The sequence below is a fragment of the Vombatus ursinus genome, unplaced genomic scaffold (genome assembly GCF_900497805.2).
Source record: "Vombatus ursinus unplaced genomic scaffold, bare-nosed wombat genome assembly UNPS02009824.1, whole genome shotgun sequence".
Lineage (NCBI taxonomy): Eukaryota > Metazoa > Chordata > Mammalia > Diprotodontia > Vombatidae > Vombatus > Vombatus ursinus.
The window spans coordinates 8,076,440-8,095,564 of NW_020949602.1; the positions used below are offsets into that span (position 1 = coordinate 8,076,440).

Genomic DNA, 19,125 nt, shown 5'->3' on the forward strand with positions numbered 1-19,125 from the left:
GAAGGAAAGAAAGAAAGAAGGAAAGAAGGAAGGAAGGAAAGGGAAGGGGAAAGGGAGGGAGGGAGGAAGGAAAGAAAGAAGGAAGGAAGGAAGGAAAGGGAAGGGAGGGAGGGATGAAGAAAGGAAGGAAGGAAGGGAGGGAGGGAGGGAAGGAGGAAGGAACGAGGTTGTGAAGGGCTTTAAAAGCCAAACAGAGGAATGTGGAAAAGAAACCAAAAACTCCAAGTTGGAATTTTCACATATGGGGCAAGTAACAAAACCCACCTTCAGTGGGGTGGTTCTCACATAAGCCTGACAGTTTCCTATTTTAATTAATTATTCTTAACAACTAGGCACTAAATGCTACACTGCCAAAGGATTACAAGTGTCCTTTGAATTTAAATTTGGTGCCCTCTAATGTCAGGCCTATGGGACAATGCCCCAGTTGCCCTGCCCTCGTTATATCTCTGCAGAAACTCCCCCTTCTCCAAAGCCTCACCTCTTCATGGCACAGATTTCCATGAGAAAAGTCTTTCCCCACCATCCTTTCTGGGATAGGGGATCAAAAGCATGTGGTGTTTCATCATTTATTCAACTTCAGAGAGAAAATGGCTACAGGAAGGCTGTGAGATTTAGAAGAAGTCAGCCTTGGCCGCACAATATCTCACCAGCCAAGTCACCCCACCACTGATAACTGGGATTTCTTCCCTGGCAGCGGTCTCACCCGGAGAGTACACCTGTTGTTCGATGAAAAGAGATGGAGGGGAGGGGGGGGCAGACAGCCCACACTCACAATACCCTCCATCCTGGAGTGTAATTCTCAAAATCAGAACCCAGCATGGTGACAAGTTTCAGCTCTGAGTCATGCCAAAGAGGGGGAGGGGGAAGTAGATGGGGAGGTGATGAAATGACTATTTGCCCAGGAGTTGGGAGGGAGGGTGGAATTAGAGCCAGATGATCTTGCCTCCAATCAGCCAGCCACTTGCTAAGGGCCAAAAGAGGACAGGGACAGCCTCTCTGCAAGGGAGCTTTCTGTCTCTCTTCCCATCCAAACAGCTGCCAGGAGAAGTCATCTTATGCAAGCGTGTGGAGCGAATCTGTTGAGAACACAGATGAGAGAAGAGCTTTCTTTATTTTTTTTTTATTTTTTATTGGCTACCCCCTTCCCCTTTTGAAAGATTCTTTTTAAACATATTTTCAGGATCAGATATTGACCAGTCTGTGGAAAGGAAATGCCCACTAAGTCTACACCTCCTGACCTACTTCTCCCTGGGAGCTGAAACCAGATCTCTGTGCTATTTTTTAAAAAGCAGCGACTCCTGAGTGGGGTGGGATGCTGGTAGGCCCGAGCTCCGGAGGCACTTCTGTTACCTTGTCCCTTGTCCTTTCCCATTCCCCTTGGGCCACGCACGCAAAGAGATGCCTTTCCAGTTAAACGCATTCGGACTCGCTAATTTCTTCCATCTGTTCTTTCCTCCGGAACTCCAGCCATGACACAAAGGGCTGTAGATCTGGTTCTCCTAGCGATAACTAGGTCACCAAAAATGGATGGAAAGCGTAAGGAGGGAGAGAGGCAGGGCGGGCAGGCGGGAGAGGGAGAAAGGCACAGAGCAGTTGGGCTCTTGTTATATGGATGGTGTTTCCCTGAAGCTGCCTAGGATGGAGAGGGTTGATTTACCCAGTACGCACAAGGCCCCGAAAACATGTGAGATCATCCAGGCAACTGAAGAGAAGGGGAACCGAGCCCTGTTTGACAATAACTCTTGAAAGCATAGCTCTGCTCAAGTCATTTGGAAAAGGAGGGAGGGAAAATATGTGGGGTACTGTACGGGGGTGTGCTGAGTGTTCAACATCCTGGACAACGCTGAAAATGCGGCAGACACACACTTTTCATTTTAATTTGTATTATTCACATTTCCTCCATCGCTTTCTAAAGCCTAGACAATCAATAAAACAATAAATCAAGCTTTAATTTGTAAATTATTTCAGAAGTGTCAATGTTCACACTGAAAATCTAACAGTAAGCTCTCCCAAACTGGTTCAAGCTGGCTCCGACATAACCCTAAGGGGGAATCACCTGAATTCAATCAGGAACCCAAATACTTATTAAACTGCTATGTTCAAGGCACTGAGCTAAGTAAGGGAGGTGTAGAGAAAAGCAAAAGCATGGTCCCTGCCCTCAAGGAGCTCGCATTTCAATAGGGGGAGGGGGAGAGAGAATGGACAATATAGCTTTAAAAATAAAATCACCAGCAGCTAGGTGCATACAAGATGTCTGCAAAGTAAATGCAAGGTGGTTTCTGATACTAGCAATGGGGAGGTGGGGGATACAGGGGGATGAGGAAGCTGGGAAAGGCCTCCTGCTGAAGGTGGCACTTAAGCTGTCAGGAAGGAAACTAGGAAAGCTAAGAGGCAGAGGTAAGGGGACAGGCAATGCTGGGCAAAGGTCCAGAGGCTGGAAATGGAGTGTCCTGTCCGAGGACCAGCAGTGAGGCTAGGATCACTGGATTGCAGAGTTCCTAGCGGGGAGGAAGGTATAAGACTAGGAAGGTAGGAAAGGGAAAGGTTATGACACACTTTAAAAGCCAACAGGAGACTCGATATTTAAACAGCATGGGTGGGAACTCCATGGCCTAGGACTTTCTCAGGCATTGGTGGTTGGCAGAATTGGGAGCTTCCACAAAGCAAGGTACCAGGCTAAACTTAGCCTGACCTTTACTTTCCTCATCTGTAAAATGGGGATTCAATTCAGTTCAGTTCATCAAGCATTTATTTAGAACCCTGTGCCAAGCATCAGGAATATGTAAAGAATAATGAAACGAAAAATGAAACCTTGCCCTCTAGGAAGCTGCTAAGATCATAGATTTAGAACTAGAAGAAGTCTCAAAGGCCATCTAAATCCAATCCCCCATTTTACAGATTAGGAGGAAACCAAAACACAGGAGAGTTAAATAACTTACCCGAGGTCAGTCAGTCAATAAACATTTATTAAGCACCTGCTATATACTGGACACGGTGCAAAGCACAGGTGGTAACAGAGGTGAGATTTGAACCTATGTCCTCTGGCTCCAAATCCCTTGCTTTTTCCGCTATTTCATCCCAGAGAAATAATAACAATACTACCTCCCACAGGGTTGGTGGAGGCTCAGATGAAATAATGCGTGAAAAGAGCTTTGCAAATGTTAAAGCTCAATATAAATATCGGGGATTATTGTTGTCTTTGGATTGGGGGAGGGGCTATCATGGCCTGTGATTTTATCAGCACAAGATGGGCAGTGCAGTCGGTGAGTTTAGGTGGCCTCTGAGGGTTCCTCTGCCTTTAAAGCTGCTATAACCTACGAACCTAGTTTTCTTAAGTCAGGTCAAATCGACCAGCATTTATTAATGCCAGGCACAGGGGCAGCTGGGGAGCAGCCACAGTGCACAGAGTGCCAGGCCTGGAGTCAAGAAGGCTCACCTTCCTGAGTTCAAATCCAGCCTCAGACGCTTCCTAGCTGTGTGACCCTAAGCAAGTCACTTCATCCTACTTGCCTCAGTTTCCTCACCTGTAAAATGAGCAGGAGAAGGAAATGGCAAACCACTCCATTGTTTTTCCCAAGAAAACCCCAAACGGGATCACGGAGAGTCAGACATGACTGAAACAACTCAGCAACAACACAGTGCTTATGGCTAGGCATACAAAGACAGACAGACAAACATAGTCCTGCCCCGAGAAGCTCACATTTTAACGGGTAAAGCAACACGCTCATAACAATACATAAAAGATAAGCGCCGTGTCAATCGGGGGCCACTCAAGGAGGTGCTGACCATCTGGATGACGGTGGGTCAATGGTTTAACCTCACTGGGGCCTAGGTTCCATAATCCATACATTGATGGGGCTGGTCTAGATAACGCCCAAAGTCCCTTCCAATTGTAGGCTGGTGATGTCATGGCATTATACTTGGAGGCAGCATGATTCAAGGGGAAATGCCCTGGATTTGGCATTAGAGGACCTGGTTTCAGATCCCTGTTCTTCCATTTGCTGCCCCTTTGACCTTGGACAAATCATTTAACCTGCCATGGCCTTGATTCCTTCATCCATAAAATAAGAAGGTTAAACTAGATAGATTCTGAGGTTCCACCAGCACCAGACCTAAGATCCTGGGTGAGTGAAGGTCCCCTTGCTCAAAGGAGGGCCCAGGAGTTCATGATCACAGACTCTGTATCTGAACTGCCAGCAGAAATCTCATCAAATAGTCTTGAGTCTGCCCTTGAGTAGAGCTCTGAATAAGCTCCATCATGGCGTACTGCAATTTGAGGTCCCGTGACCCAAAATCCAGCAATCTGCCACTGCCTGTAAGGACCCAGCCCTCAGTTGTGCAGCCAACTGATTTCAAATCCAGTTTGCCATGGATTCTTAACCCAACGCATCTGGCTGTAGCTCCTTGGCAGTCACATTAAAATGTGCAAACTCGTCGCTACCTTCCCCGATATGAAATTTATGGAATAGGCCAGAAAAGGAGGCCAGCTCTACAGCATGTCTGATATTGAGTTGGGGAGCAAGGAGGAGGAAGAGGAGGATTCTGAGGAGGGGAATCCAGCCTCCAGTACTGGTGAGAGCTCAGTGCCTCAGAGTTAAGAGTGTTTGCTGGAGGCCAGAACCGGGAGGGAGCTTATAAGACGACACAGCACCTACTTTTGCCTCACTCTCTACATACCTTTGAATGGAGTGTTTCAGAGGCAAGCCTTGAACCTGGGTCTTCCTAACTCTGAAGCTAGCTCTCAAAACCTACACTGGAGACAAATTGGATGACAATGATGATGATGATGATGGCGATGATGACGATGATGAGGATGATAATGGAGGAGGAGGCAGGAGTACTATGAAACATCATCCTACCATTAGTGCAATGAGACTAGGAATGGATGACCAAATTGGTCATCCACTACATGGAAGATCTAGCATTTGAAATGAGGTCCCCAAGCCACAAATCCAATGTGCATTCCCTTGTACCATGCTGCCTCCAAGTATAATGTCATGGGTTCACCAGTTAATGGGATCACCCAGTTAATAAGCATTGAGTGCTTCCTACATGCCTGGCATTGTGCTATAGTTTGAAGATACAAAGAAAGACAACAACCCCTGATCTCCAAGAGCTTAGTGCCTAATGACGGAGACAACGTGTAAATTAATAGTTACATAAAAGATGGCAGCTAGGTGGAACAGTGGATAGAGTGTTGGCCCTGGAGTCAGCAAGACCCTAATTCAAATCCAGCCTCAGACACTAGCTGAGTGACCCTAGGCAAGTCCCTTAATCCTGTTTGCCTCAGTCTCCTCATCTGTAAAGTGAGCTGGAGAAAGAAATGTCAAATCATTCCAGTGTCTTTGCCAAGAAAACCCCCAATGGGGTCACAGAGAGTTGGATATGACTAGTTGACTAAACAACGACATAAAAGATGTGTACAGAATAGATCGAAGGCATTCTGCAGGTGGAATTAGCATTTGGGAGAAAGGGGAAAGGTGTCATGCAGAAAGTAGGATTTGAGCTAAGCCTTGAAGGAAGCTGAGGAGGCAGAGGAAAGAGAGGGCAGTGCATTCCCAACACAGGGAACAGAGTCAGGAGATGGAACACGATGTTCTCAGAACAACAAGTGGGCCAGTAGAGTTTGATCTTAGAGTAAGTGGAAAGGAGTCAAGAGTAGGAAGACTGGAAGGGTATGAAGAGGCCAGGTCGTAAAAGCTTTAAATATGAGAGGACTTTAAAAATTCTGAAGATAATAGGGAGCCACTGGAACCACTCCCCTGTACCCCAAAGCATCCCAGTTCTCACCTCCACTTGAATTGTTGAGGAAAGTGGGCATAAGAGAAAGACAGCACAGTAACAGGACTCCAGAGGTACCCACCAGGGCCAGTTACCCTCCATGCCTTAATTGTCATGGGGACAAACACAGGAGGAGGCACACCCCTCAGATATTCGCTCTCTGTGGCTAAGTCCCATTTGCTCTAGGCTAGTTTCCATCTCTCACAAGGTCACCCAGTTAGAAAATGAGAAAGCCAGGACTCAAATCCAGATCTTAGGGTTCTCTTTCTCCCTTCCTCCTTCCCTCCCAGAGAGTCAGGGCAGACTGTTTCCAGCAAACTCTCCATGTCCACTCCAGCTTGTACTCGGCAGCGTAGATAACCTTGACAACTCCAACAATAAACAGGGCCCTGGTTTCATGGAGGATGAGCTAGCATGTTTAAACATCTCTGCCAAATCTCATCACCGTGCCAAGGCTTCCAGGTGTTTCTTTGTGTTATCCCAGAGCATGAACATCATTTTTTTTTTCCTTTCAGTTCGGAAGAGGTGGTCCAAAATGTCTAAGCGACAGTGGTTGCAACATGTCAGAGTGGGAATTTATTATCTTGGCCCCAATAGGTCTTAATAAGCCTTACACAACTGTTTAGGCATTTATTCTATTAACGGCTGTTCATTCTGGGGGCTTCACCTGAATATTCATGATCTGCCTATTCCCAGAGCTTTGGAGGAGCAGCTGTTTGAGATCCGCTGCAAATGTTCAAGAGAGCTCCACAAATATAAACACCCTCCCGGCTGAATGCTCGGGGCCCGGGGCCTCACTGGTGATGGCCAGGAAACATTGATGGGGGCTGGTTTTTTTTTTCTTTTGGAGGATGGGCATTTACTAGGTCTAAATAGCCCTCGCCCTTTGGGAAGCATTAGCATGGAGGACAAAGGGGCTGGAGTAGGCTTGATCTTACAAAGACAGGAGGGAGGAACCCTTCTCTACTATCGGCTTGGGATGGATGGGCTGGATCAATTCCACCTTGAATAGAGTCCAAGCCAAGTCTTGGGGGGCAGGGAGAGTTCTACTTGAAATCCTGTTGGTAAATAAAGGTTGAGCTGGCTAAATTTGGGGTATGAGAGAGTAGGATAGGTAATTCTGATTTTGGCAATTTTTGGTTGGGTTTTTTTTAATAACCATTCTTGGAAGAATATTAAAGGTTAAGGGAATTGATAGTGATTTCCTAAGAATGTGGAACAGAGGCTGAGGTACTGGGACAACAAAAAAGAGCAAGACTCAAAAGAAGGGTCATAGATTTAGGTCTAGAAAGGTCCTCAGAGGTCAGTCAGTCAATAAACATTTATTAACTGCCTACTCTGGGCCAAGCACTGTGCTAAGCAGTGGAGATACAAATATGAAAAAGAAATAGTCCCTGCTCTCAAGACTATCTAGTCCAATCCCCTGAAGAGAAGGAAAACGAATCCCAGAGAGGTTCAGTAATTTGCCCAAGATCACAGATCACATCATAGCCACAGATCTGGAAGCAACCCCAGAAGCATCCAGTCCATTGGACAGATCTGGAAAATAAGACCGAGGCTGAGTGACTTGCCTAAGGTCCTCTGAGTGGCAAGCATCCGAAGCATTGTCGGAGCCCAGACTCTAACTCAGAGCCAGTACACTTTGCCCAGGGTCACGAAGATGGAGGCACAATTCTAGCCTCTTTCTCTTGCTGTCTTTGCACCTGAGTAAGTCATTGCAGCTCTGAGTCAAAGACAAGTCTTTCAACTTTAAATTAACCACAAGGTTCAATTTGCCAGAAGGGAGAGAGCTCACAGGCTGGGCTAAGGAATGATGCAGGCCTTATAGGTGAAATCATGAAGAGAAATATCTGAGGTGAAAGGTTAGGAAATCTCCCTCCTCAGATCTCTCTCCTATTGTCACAGGAAACTTGCAAAAATGAAACAAAAAGCTAAAAATAGATCACGTCCAGTTCTCTGATGCTCATACTGGGAGTCAGGGTCACATAAACCAGGGCAGGGAAGCCTGCTCAGGAGTGAGAAACAACAAGCATTTATTAAATACCAGGAGTTAGATGAGGCACTGGGAATGCCAGCACACAAATGAAACCATCCCTGCCCTCCAGGAGCTTGTACTCCTTTGGGGGGAAGCAACATGTAGAAAGAGAAATAAATATTAAACACCCATGAAGTAACTAGAAGGTAGTATTGAGGGTGAGTAGAGAAAGGGTCCAACAACTGGGAGGATTAGGATGGGGTTCTTGTGGGAGATGGCTCTTGAGTAGTACCTTGAAGGAAGAAACAGAGAAACAGAGAAACAGAGGTGAGGAGAGAAGGCAGTATAGGTGTAAGTCACAGCCTGTACAAAGGCGGAGAAGTGGGAGATAGACCACCATTTACTGAAAACAACATGTAGGTCATTCCAGCTAGAACACAGGATGCATAAGGAGATCAATAGTAAGGTTAGAAAGAAAGGTTGGAAAGAGAATGTGGAGGGCTTTGAATATTAAACAGAAAATTTTATATTTTATCCTAGAATCAGTAGTGGGCAGCTAGGGGGCGCCATAGTGCATAGTGCCAGGGCTGAAGTCGGGGAGAATCATCTTTGTGAGTTCAAATCTGGTCTCAAACACTTACTAGCTGTGTGACCTTGGGCAAGTCAGTTAACTGTTTGCCTCAGTTTCCTCATCTGTAAAATGAGCTAGAGAAGGAAATGGCAAATCATTCTAGTATCCTTGCCAAGAAAACCCCAAATGGGGTCACAGAGAGTCGGATATGATTGAAAAGTGACTGAACAACAAAGAAAAAAGAAGCAAAGTTAGCCACGGATGGCAGCCTAGAGGCTAGAGATAGAAGGACCCTCAGAAGTGATCTCGTTCCCACCTTTGTTTATGGAGGAGGAAGTTGAGGCCGGGAAGGGAAGTGACTCACTCAGGGTCACACATCTATTAAGGGATAGATCTGGGTCTCAAACTCAGGCTTTCTCACATTTAAGTGCAGTGGTCTCTATCTTCTCTAGCCTTCTTTGTGCTCACCATAGCACTCTGAGTAACCTCTTCCCCTCTCTGAGCCTCAGTTTCCTCCTCTATAGAATGGAGGGATTGGACTAGATGACCTCAAAAATGCCTTCTAGCTCAATATTCTAATGTTCTAGGTTCTAAGGTTCTTTCCGGCTCTACGACCTATGAATTCTAGCAAAGCCTAGGCTTGTTGTCTAAAGTGATATATTGCTCTGATGATTTCTCCTAAGAAATCCATTCCGAAATATAATATATTTTCATCCTCAGAAAACATCTGAAACCTAAGAAGGTGACATTTTATCCTTGTCCTTTACATTAGAAACTTTGCGGCGTCTTGATGCAATGAGGAAAGCAGCGGGACATGATTTCAAATACCCAGCTCTGCTCCCTACTACCTATGTGACCCTGGACAAGTCACTTGCCATATCTGGGCCAAAGATTTCTCCGTTTGTAAAATGAGGGCATTAGATGAGATGACCTCAAGGGTCCCTTCCAGCTTTAGAGTCATGATCCAATGGCCTCTGGCTAAGAACAGTAAAAACCTAGACCTAGCCTCTATGCTCTCTCACTGTTGATCTGTGTTGATTCATCTTCCTAACTGGATAGGAAACTCTTCTTCAGCAGAGACCTTCCTTCTGTCTTTCTCATACTGTTCAGTGGTATGCACATGTTCAAGGACTGAGTAGACACTGTCAGTGTATTGACAGGTAGGGAAATGTGGCAAGATATCTTGCAGACTTCTTAGAAGTTCTTCAAAACCTGGTTCCAGGAGCAGCTAGATGGAGCATTTGATAGAGCACCGACCCTGGAGTCAGGAGGACCTGAGTTCAAACCTGGCCTCAGACACATAACACTCACTAGCATATGACTCTGGGCAAGTCATTTAACCCCAATTGCCTCACCAAAAAAAAAAAAAAAAACCAACCTGGTTCCAATATCCCTCTGTATCCTTATTACATGTTACTCTATGCCACACATTCGGCAGCCCCGTCAAACTAGCCAGGAGTTATGTGAGGTACTAGGAATTCAAAGATATAAATGAAGTCATCCTGCCCTCATGGAGCTTATATTATATTGGAGGAAAGTGACACATAGAAAGATAAATAAAGATTAAGCATACATGAAGTCAGTAGGCCAGCCAAACTGGTCTTCTTGCTGTTCTTCCCTCACAACATTCCATCTTCCTCCATGACTTTGCACAGACTGTCCTTTATAACCTAGAATGCCCCACCTGCTCCCTTCTGCCTCTTAGCTTGTCCTAATTGTCTTCAAAACTCAGCTCAAGTACCACCACCCTCTTAAGAACTTTCTTGAGCCTACAGCTTCTATCTTCTACCTTTACTGAAAAAAAAACCTGGCATTTATTTTGAAGAATATTGTATATGTACTTATGTACATACATTTTGTCTTCTTCAAAAGAATGTAAGCTCCTTAAGGGCAGGAACTGCATCTTTTTTTTTTCCTTTGTATCCCCAGTGCCAGGAATAAAGCAGGAACTCTCTCAATGCTTGTTGATTGATAAAATGGGGAACTGTCCATTTATAACATGCACAAGGAAAACTATTACCTAAGTAAATGCATTTCCTGGGGGGGAAGGGGAAGGGGGATAAGCATTTCTAGAATGCTTACTATGTACCAGGCACTGTGCTAAGCACTTTGCAAATATTATCTCATTTGATCCTCAAGACAACCCTGCGAGGGAAGTGTGCTTATGATCGCCATTTTAAAGTTAAAGAAACTGAGGCTGAAAGAGGATAAGGATCACACAGCTAGTAAGAAGTGTCTGAATCTGGAGTTGAGTTCAGGTGGTCCTGATTCCAGGCTCAGCAGCTATCCACTGCAGCGCCACCTAGCAGCCTCAGTGGATAGGACAGGGTAGCCACAAAAGAAAGCATCTCCTTTCTGCTATAGATCTATGCTGACATTTTTGTTTGGGAGCAAAGAATTTGGTCTTGTTGGATTCAGCTGAATGCCAGAAGAAATGATATTGGAGGAACTAGGGATGTTGAGTCTAAGAAAGGGAAAACTTTGAGGGGGCGTGAGAACTGGCTTGGTCAACAAGCAATTATCTTTGAGTACCCGGAAGAAGGAAGAAACTTGTTCTGCTTGGAGCCAGAGGGAAAACCCAAGAACAATGGAGGAGGGGAGGTTGGGGGGAGTGGGGAAGAAGTTGCAGGGAGAACGATGGAACAATTTAGGATCAATGTCAGGAAAAGCTTCCTGGCAATGAGAGCTGTTCCAAAGCAAATAGACTGCACCAAGAGGTAGGGAATGCATTGCTTCTCACTGGAGGTCTTCAAGCAACGTCTAGATGACCACTTCTTAGGCTTGTAGTAGAGAAGGTTCTTATTCTGGCTTGAGTTGGACTAGCTGGCTTTTGAGATCATTTCCAGTGCTGATAGTCTGGGATATCAGTGAGATCTCTGATATTGGAAGGGAAAGGAAGGAATACAGGAAGGGAAGGGAAGGGAAGCAGTCAGAATGTAATGTAATAAATCACTACCTAACCATGTTGAGACCCCATTATCATCATAATGGGGGCAGGGGGGTTGAAGAAAGTCAGCTTTCTATAAGGAATACTGATTTCAGTGAAGTAATAGAACACTGGATTGGGAATCATGGGGCCTCGGGTTTTGGTCCTGATTCTATCATTAAATAACTGTGTAATAGCTTTAAGCAAGTCACTTTCCTTCTGTAGGACTCAGTTTCCTCATCTCTAACATGGGAGATTTGGGGACAAGTGGTCTCTTCCTGTTCAAATAACAATAAATAGCCTATCTTCACAGATTGAGAGCCAGCATTGTGCCATGTGGAGAGACTTTGCAGTCAGCGGACCTCCGACTCCAGGCTTGTCTCCGACACATGCTGTGTGACTCTGGTCTAGTTGTTTAACATCTGGCCTTCATTTTCCTCCTCTGCAAAATGGGGGCAAGAATATTTGCATTCCTTTCTTATGGAGGCTTGCTGTGAGCAAAGCACATTGTCCTGTGAGCCTGATGTGAACCAGCTCCAACTGTTGATGTGGAATTAGAAGGGTCTCGATTCCCTGATGCTTGCTTGAAACCACTTCCCTTTCCTATGTCTCAGTTTCTTCATCTGTAAAATGGGATTTCAACTTGATTCAATTCAATCGGACAATCACTTATTAAGCATCTACTAAGGCGTTATTCCAAATGCTAACTGGATATACAAAGACCAAAAGGAAACAGTCTGCCTTCAAGAAGATTGTGTTCTTCTGGGCTAAATAATGTGTAGATAACAATAACTCCAACCTCTTAGGGTTTTCCTGGTAATAATAATAACAATAATAAGCATTTATATAGCATTTTAAGATTTGCAAAGCACTTTACAAATATTATCTCATTTGACCCTCACAACAAACCCTGTGAGGTAGGTGCTATTATTATCTCCATTTTACAGATGAATAAACTGAGGCAGACAGGTTAAATGACTTGCCCAGAGTCACACAGCATGTAAGTGTCTGGGGATAAATTTGAACTCAGGTCTCCCTGTCTACAGATTCAGCACTCTATCCTCTGTACCACTTAGCTGCCTCTAGAGCTCCAATGAGGTGATTTCTTAAGTACCCTAATAAATTTTCATAACATCATAAGATCATGGGCCTATAGGTGGAAGGGACGTCAGAGGCCATCTATCTGGTCCAACCCCCTCATTTGTAGTTGAGTAAACTGACGGCTGTGGTGGTGAAGTGACTTATCTACTTGCCCAAAGGCATCCATGTGATAAGTATCTGAGATAGGATTTGAACCCAGGTTGTCTGACCCTTGAGCTAGTGCATCCGCCATTATGGCTTGTGAGCCAAGCTTTCTAAGGGCAATAATTTTTTCCCATTCCTTCACCCCCTATAGCCAATTAGCTGTCAATTTCTGATTCCACCTCTATGATACTCCTCAAAATCATTCCCCTTTCTCCTGTTGCAAAACCACCACCCTACCCAGACCCTGACCATCACTCACCTGGAACAATAGCTTCCTCATAGATCTCACTGCTTCTAGTTTCTCCTGTGTCCAATACATCTTCCACATGGCTGTCAAAATATCTTCCTAAGGCACTGGTCTGACTGTGGATCTTCCGTGGCTCTCTATTTTCTTAAGAATAAAATACACATTCCTCAGCGTGGCCATTTGAGTCCTCCACCAACTGGCTCCAGCCTACCTTTCCAAACGCTGCAAATTACTCTCTTTAACACATTCTTCATATCTATCTATTTAACACATTCTTCCATTCTGTCCTTCTTACTGTTTCTGGAGCTCACCATTCTATGCCACCCTCCAAGCTTTTGCACCAGCTGTCCCACATGCCTGGAATGCCCTCATTGCTTACTGTTGCCTTTAGAACTTCTAAATTCCTTCAAAGCTCAGGTTCATGAGCCACCATCTCTAGAACACCTTTCATGGGCCCAGTGCCCTCTCCCTTCCCAAATGTTCTTGCCTTTACTTACCCATTTCCTTGTTTGTTTGCCCTGATATTGTGTAAGCTCCCTGAGGGCAGGGACAGTTTTCTTTTTCCTCATTTCTGTCTTTGTATGACCATGGAGTAGCACAGTGCCTGCCACATGGTAAATGCTTATCGAATTGAAAAGATGTCATCATCTGACACTCCAAAGCACTTTCAGGCAGAAAAAGGTTGAGGCAGCCCCTGGACTTTCAGGAACATGTCAAAATGAGCTCTGTTCATCCACAACCTTGGTCCCTGTGAACAGTAATGGTTTCAGGCTCATAAGGTAATAATCCATTTTTAGCAGATGAAAGAAGAGAGATCAGAACAGTAACTCGAGCTGAGAGTAATAATGGGTCTAGAAGCTTATAATGGGAAATATCTCAAGAATCCAAGCCTCCCTTTGTTGGGCATGAATGATGTCTTTTTTCTTGTGAAGAGTGTATGAAGAATCTGAGCTAAAGTACCTTGGTAGGTTTGATGAAAAAACTCTCTGTCTCCGGAAGAAGGGCCGGTGTTGGGTTGCAGCTCATATGCATCCTGACATTACGTAACAGCAGGGACAGCTGAAAGACATTCAGACAGCCCCAGGCCTGAGTTCTCAGGCATTGAGCTCTTTCCTTGGGGTTTTAACTACAGCATCTTAAATTTCTCCTGCCATTCTTCCAGGATGCATGCAAATCTAATTCTGTAGGCAGATACCCAGAATGTAAACTCCTATCAATAATTTCCTCATAATACTTAACACATTCACATACTCATAAATGCCACGGACTCCATCATCTTGGTCATGTGAACATTCTCTCTAATTATTCAAAATGGAATCTATCCCTGCCTCTCCATCCAGTGGATGGAGATGGAGTTGATGGCCCCATTGACTTTGGGCCACATCGCTGTAGAAGTCCCTTCTTTTAAGTCAACTCAGCATCCGCCCCAGTTTCTCTTGATATCACAAGAATGTCATTGGAGTACCAAGCTTGTTCATCAGTCAGCCCTGGTTCTTACCACATGACCAGTCCACCATCTCTTTTGCTCATTACTGTCCTTCTACTCTCTCATTTGTAATGTACACAGTCTGCTCACACCCTTCATGAGTTTCTTCCATTGCCCTTCTGGTAAGTTTCAGAATGGAACTTCAATTCTGAAGAGACTATATCGTCCATGACTTGCAGCCGTACACCATTACCAGAAGAATATTTGTATGAAAATGATGGGCCATTGTTTCAAGGGGAATCTTTGAAGCATTAAAAGAAAGCTTCAGTTTCCTAAAGGCAACTCTCTTCTATCTGTTCAGTTATGTGCTCAAGTTATTGTCCATTTCAAGTGTCTGTATGCATATAAATTTATATGCATATTATATGTGTAGACATATGTTAGATATAGATAGATAGATAGATAGATAGATAGATAGATAGATAATATAGAGAGGTTATGTAGACATATATCAGTGGATGTGCTCTATCAGTTGTCCACTCAACTGCATATTTGATGTATCATCCATTTCATTTTTCCTGTGTGAATAGTAAAGTCAAACTATTTCAGGCCATGATGGACCTCATTTAGGAAGTTCTGAAATGTTACAGGGCTTGATTAAATCAGCACAGTATCATTCACAATTGTTTTATCTGGAAGGCTTTGCCATCCATAGCCCCCCGCCACTTGGACTTTGCCCTGGATCTCCCCCATAACACTAACGAGCATATTTGGCAAGCAAATATTTCCCTGTTTAAAATCTTGTTTGCTATTAATGTTGAGATGATTGTTCAACAAGGTTACCTCTGTTACCTCTGAGATACCTCAAGGAATCTTGCAAAATTTTGATATATATGTGGGACATACCTTGTAGCAGCAGATCTTTTAAGAAGACATTTTGCTGTGCTGAATCAAATGCTTCCTTAAAGTCAACAAATTAAAAAGACAGTGGCATGTCATGATCTATACCTTGTTCATTCAGCTGTCTCCTAGTAAAGATACAGAGTGTTGCAGAATATCAATTAGAAAAGCCTTCTTGTTCCTTCCTAATATGTTACTCAAGATAGATATTTGTGTGCATTATCTTCATATTAAAAAATTTTATATGGGTTGATAGTTACTAATGTTCTCTTGTTTTCTTCTTTGTGGTCATAATAATGATGATGATGATAATAATAGCTAACATTTATGTAACCCTTACTATGTGCCAGGCAATGCGCTAAGCACTTCACAATTATTATCTCATTTGACCCTCACAACAACACTGGGAGGTTGGTCACGTTATTATCCTCATTTTGCAGATGAGAAAACTGAGGCAAGCAGAAGTTAAGTGACTTCCCAATAGCTATTAAGTATCCGAGGCTGCATTTGAACTTAGGTCTTCCTAACTCCAAGCCCAGTGCTCTATGCATTGTATCAGCTAAAAAAGGTCCAAAATTTTATTTTCATGCCTTTTTCATCCTTTATTCCTTCAGATAACTTGAAAATAGATATCCCAGTGCCTTTGAAATTATATCACCTTGAGAACTCTCTCTCTCTCTCTGTACATATACAGATATATTCATATGTGTATGTATATACATATATATAGTATGTAGATTGATAATTAATTTATGAAATGGGGGAAGGTATGCCTAGTTCTTTGAGTACTCTCCAGAAAGGACCCAAGGGCAGTGGAAAGTGGGGCTACAGTCACACTTTAATAAGATACAGAGAGTGCAAAAATAACAAATGTACAGAGGCTGACAGCATGGGGATAGGGTATGAGATGGTGAAGGGAGGCAAGTAGCCTGGGAAAAAGGATTGAGACAGGGAGAAGCAGAGAGAGTCACTCATGTAACCATGGATTCGAAACAGGAGCACTAAGCAGCATGGACCTGATGGAAATAGAAGAGAGCCGTGGACCATGAAGGCAGGCAGGAGTTGGGGTCTCATTTTTATAGGGTTTTGGTGAGAACAGACTAACTCTTATCTGCCACCTTGGAGTTAGTTCATTAACATATTCAAATCATCTCAAAGTTAACATATGCACATAATCTGTTATCAGTACCTTTTGATGTTCTGCTGATCTGGAATTTGTGGGGGCTTTCTATATCACAGGACCAGAAAGCCCTGACAGAAGCATTTAGGTAGCTTCTGTGATTCTGCAAAGATTATCAGGATGTGAATTTTGGTTAATATAGGATACAAATATTATGCTCCTTTGAGCTTTGGAATAGTTTAAAAAAGACTTTCAAATTCTCCTCTGCAATCTTATTTCCTGCTATTGCCCCTTTATACCAGCTACTTATAAACTTACTTACTATACTAACTAGTAGGAGAGGAGATCATCAGGGACACAATTTTAACTATTGATCTGCTTATCTATCTCTTTACACATATATATGCATGTACATATATGCATATGTGTCTCTATACATGTAAATACATATATGTGTCTATATATATTTATATGCATATATGTGTATGTGTGAATATTTAGTCTTGGTCTAACCCAGCTATTTATCCTAGCTTTGTTTTCTTCAGCACCATTTCTCCTTCCTCTATTAGCACATCTAAAACTGTGATGTTAGGATAGAAAGGTGGTATGGCTCCACTGTCCCTAATAGCAAAAATATTTTATTATACAAAAAACCTTTTCAGATCTTTTCCATTTTTTATCCGTTTGCTGTCCTTCTTCCAGTTTCATCTATAAATACCCTTGAGATTTCTTGGCTTGGTTGAGTTTATTGTCAGACTTTCTTAACTCTGTCTTCCAGTACTGAACTGTATCTGTCATCTCACTGATTTCAGTGTACCCTCCAATGATGCACACCACAAACCATCTTTTTTTAGGCAATCGGTGGTTCAGTGACTTGCCCAGGGTCACACAGCTGGTAAGTGTCTGAGGCTGGATTTGGACTTGGGTCCTCCTGACTCCAGGGCCAGTGCTCTATCCACTATACTACAAACCATCTTGTGTGACTCTTGTCTATGTCCTTTAACAAGTTCCCCATAGGGCAATGTCTTGTGGACCTAGAAGCCTGCCTTCATCATTAATTCTAGCATTTACAGCACTTTAAGGTTTGCAAAGCCCTTTACAAATGTTATCACATTTTATCTTGGCTTCCCAGCTTCCACCAAGTCTCAGCTAAAATCCCACATTCCACAAGACGTCCTTCCCAACCCCTCTTATTGCTAGTGCCTTCCCTCTGGTGATCATCCCCAATGTATACTGTCTATAGCTTGTTTGTATATCATTATTTGTGTGTTGTCTTCCTTATTAGACTGTGAGCTCCCTGAGGGCAGGGACTATCTTTCACTTTTCTGTGTACCTTGCTGCAGCAGAGATCTTAAGAAGGCATTCTGCTGTACCAAGTGTGCCCTTAGCACAACTCAGACACTTCATAAATGCTAGTTGACTGACAAACTATCCTCAAAACAACCTTGGGAGGAAGGTGCTGCTATTATCCCCATTTTACAGATGAGAAAACTGAGGCAGACATAAGTTAAGTGACTTGCCCATGGTCATGTAACTAGTAAGTATCTAAGGCCAGATTTGAACTCGAGTCTTCCTGGCTCCAAGTCCAGTGTGCCATCACCTAGCTGCCTCACAAGTATACCAGTGGCACACTCTAGCCTCTTATCCCTCACCACTATCTCATCTTCTCTTTCCACCATACATTTCTCTGATGACATCTTTTACTTCATCCTTCCTTGGTCCTCATTGATTGAAATGTTTTAGCCTACTTACAGAGACTCTGTGGCTCCCCATCGCCCTCTGTGCGATGATCATGTTTAATCCTTCAGAGACTGTTGTATTCCCTGATTTGTGGCCATACAACAACACTGGGAATGTGTGTTTGTGTTAAAGTATCAGCCTCAAAAGAGTTTGGCCTGACCATCCACATAGCAAGACCCAGTAAAGGAAGACTATCTCAGCCCAGGTTAGGACCCGGATCTGCATAGCCAACCGAGACGCCTCTGCATATCTGGGACAGACAGTGCATACAGGCAGCAAGCTGAATCCAGAGTTGAACAGGAAGAAGTATAGCTCCTTTAATAACTCCAAGAGTCCCCCAGAAACAAAGATCTTTCTTTTGTAAATCTTTCTTTAACCTGTTTTGTCATTGTTGTTCTAAGACTTCTTGAGTCCTTATTAACCATTACTTCTTATCAGCTTCCCCATAAGAGGTCAAGTGACAAGTGACATGGACTGGACCAGTAACTTCACTGGCAGGGAACCCCCAAGTGAGGAGACTCCCTCTACTACTGTAGATGGGCACCTTCTCAGCAACTTATAATCCTAGAGAGCTGGCAAGAGCACCAAGAGGCTAAGCGACTTTGCTCATGGTCACATAGTAAGGATGTGTCTGAGGTGAAACTTGAACCCAGATCTTCCTGATGAGCTGTCTGTCCACTATGCCACAAGGATATTCCAAATCATCATTGTGCAGGGCTTTCATATCTCTCCCTCCAGTAAGTGAAGCAAGAGTTTGATGGGTAAGAACAGCATAGGCTCTTTAAGTTTCCTTATTGAGGCAATTTACTTCAGTGAAACAGATGTCAATGTCCTTTCCTTTATCTGTTCCCTCCTCCCAACTTACTTAAATAGGTCAGGTTCAAGTTGACTTAATTGAATGCCATAGCTTTTTCCCTATTTTTATTCTTTCTTCTGGCTCTGTATTCATTATGATAAAAAGTTCGAGGTCCAACTACATGGATAAATGATTTGGCAGTGAGCCCTATGTCAGTAACCAGTTATTTCTTCTCTTCAAATATAATCAATTACTCTTTTTTGTGATATTATGAGGTGACACATTTGAATCCTCAAAGCTCATATGGACATAGGTAACTGATGATAGGGCCATCATTACAAAACCCCCATCATTTGATAAGGGATGCCAGGGGAGATGCCAAAGTCCTCAAACTGGTT

The 19,125-nt window shown here is 43.6% G+C and overlaps 1 long non-coding RNA gene across 1 annotated transcript; it reads right to left on the reverse strand.

Annotated features, from left to right (window-relative positions):
* Window positions 1-865: 865 nt before the first annotated feature.
* LOC114036263 lies at window positions 866-13,489 on the reverse strand. The gene is made up of 3 exons (XR_003568318.1): window positions 13,243-13,489; window positions 12,758-12,889; window positions 866-1,076 (listed from the first exon to the last, which is right to left on the reverse strand). It is a non-coding gene; the product is annotated as an uncharacterized LOC114036263 (long non-coding RNA).
* Between the last annotated feature and the right edge of the window lie 5,636 nt (window positions 13,490-19,125).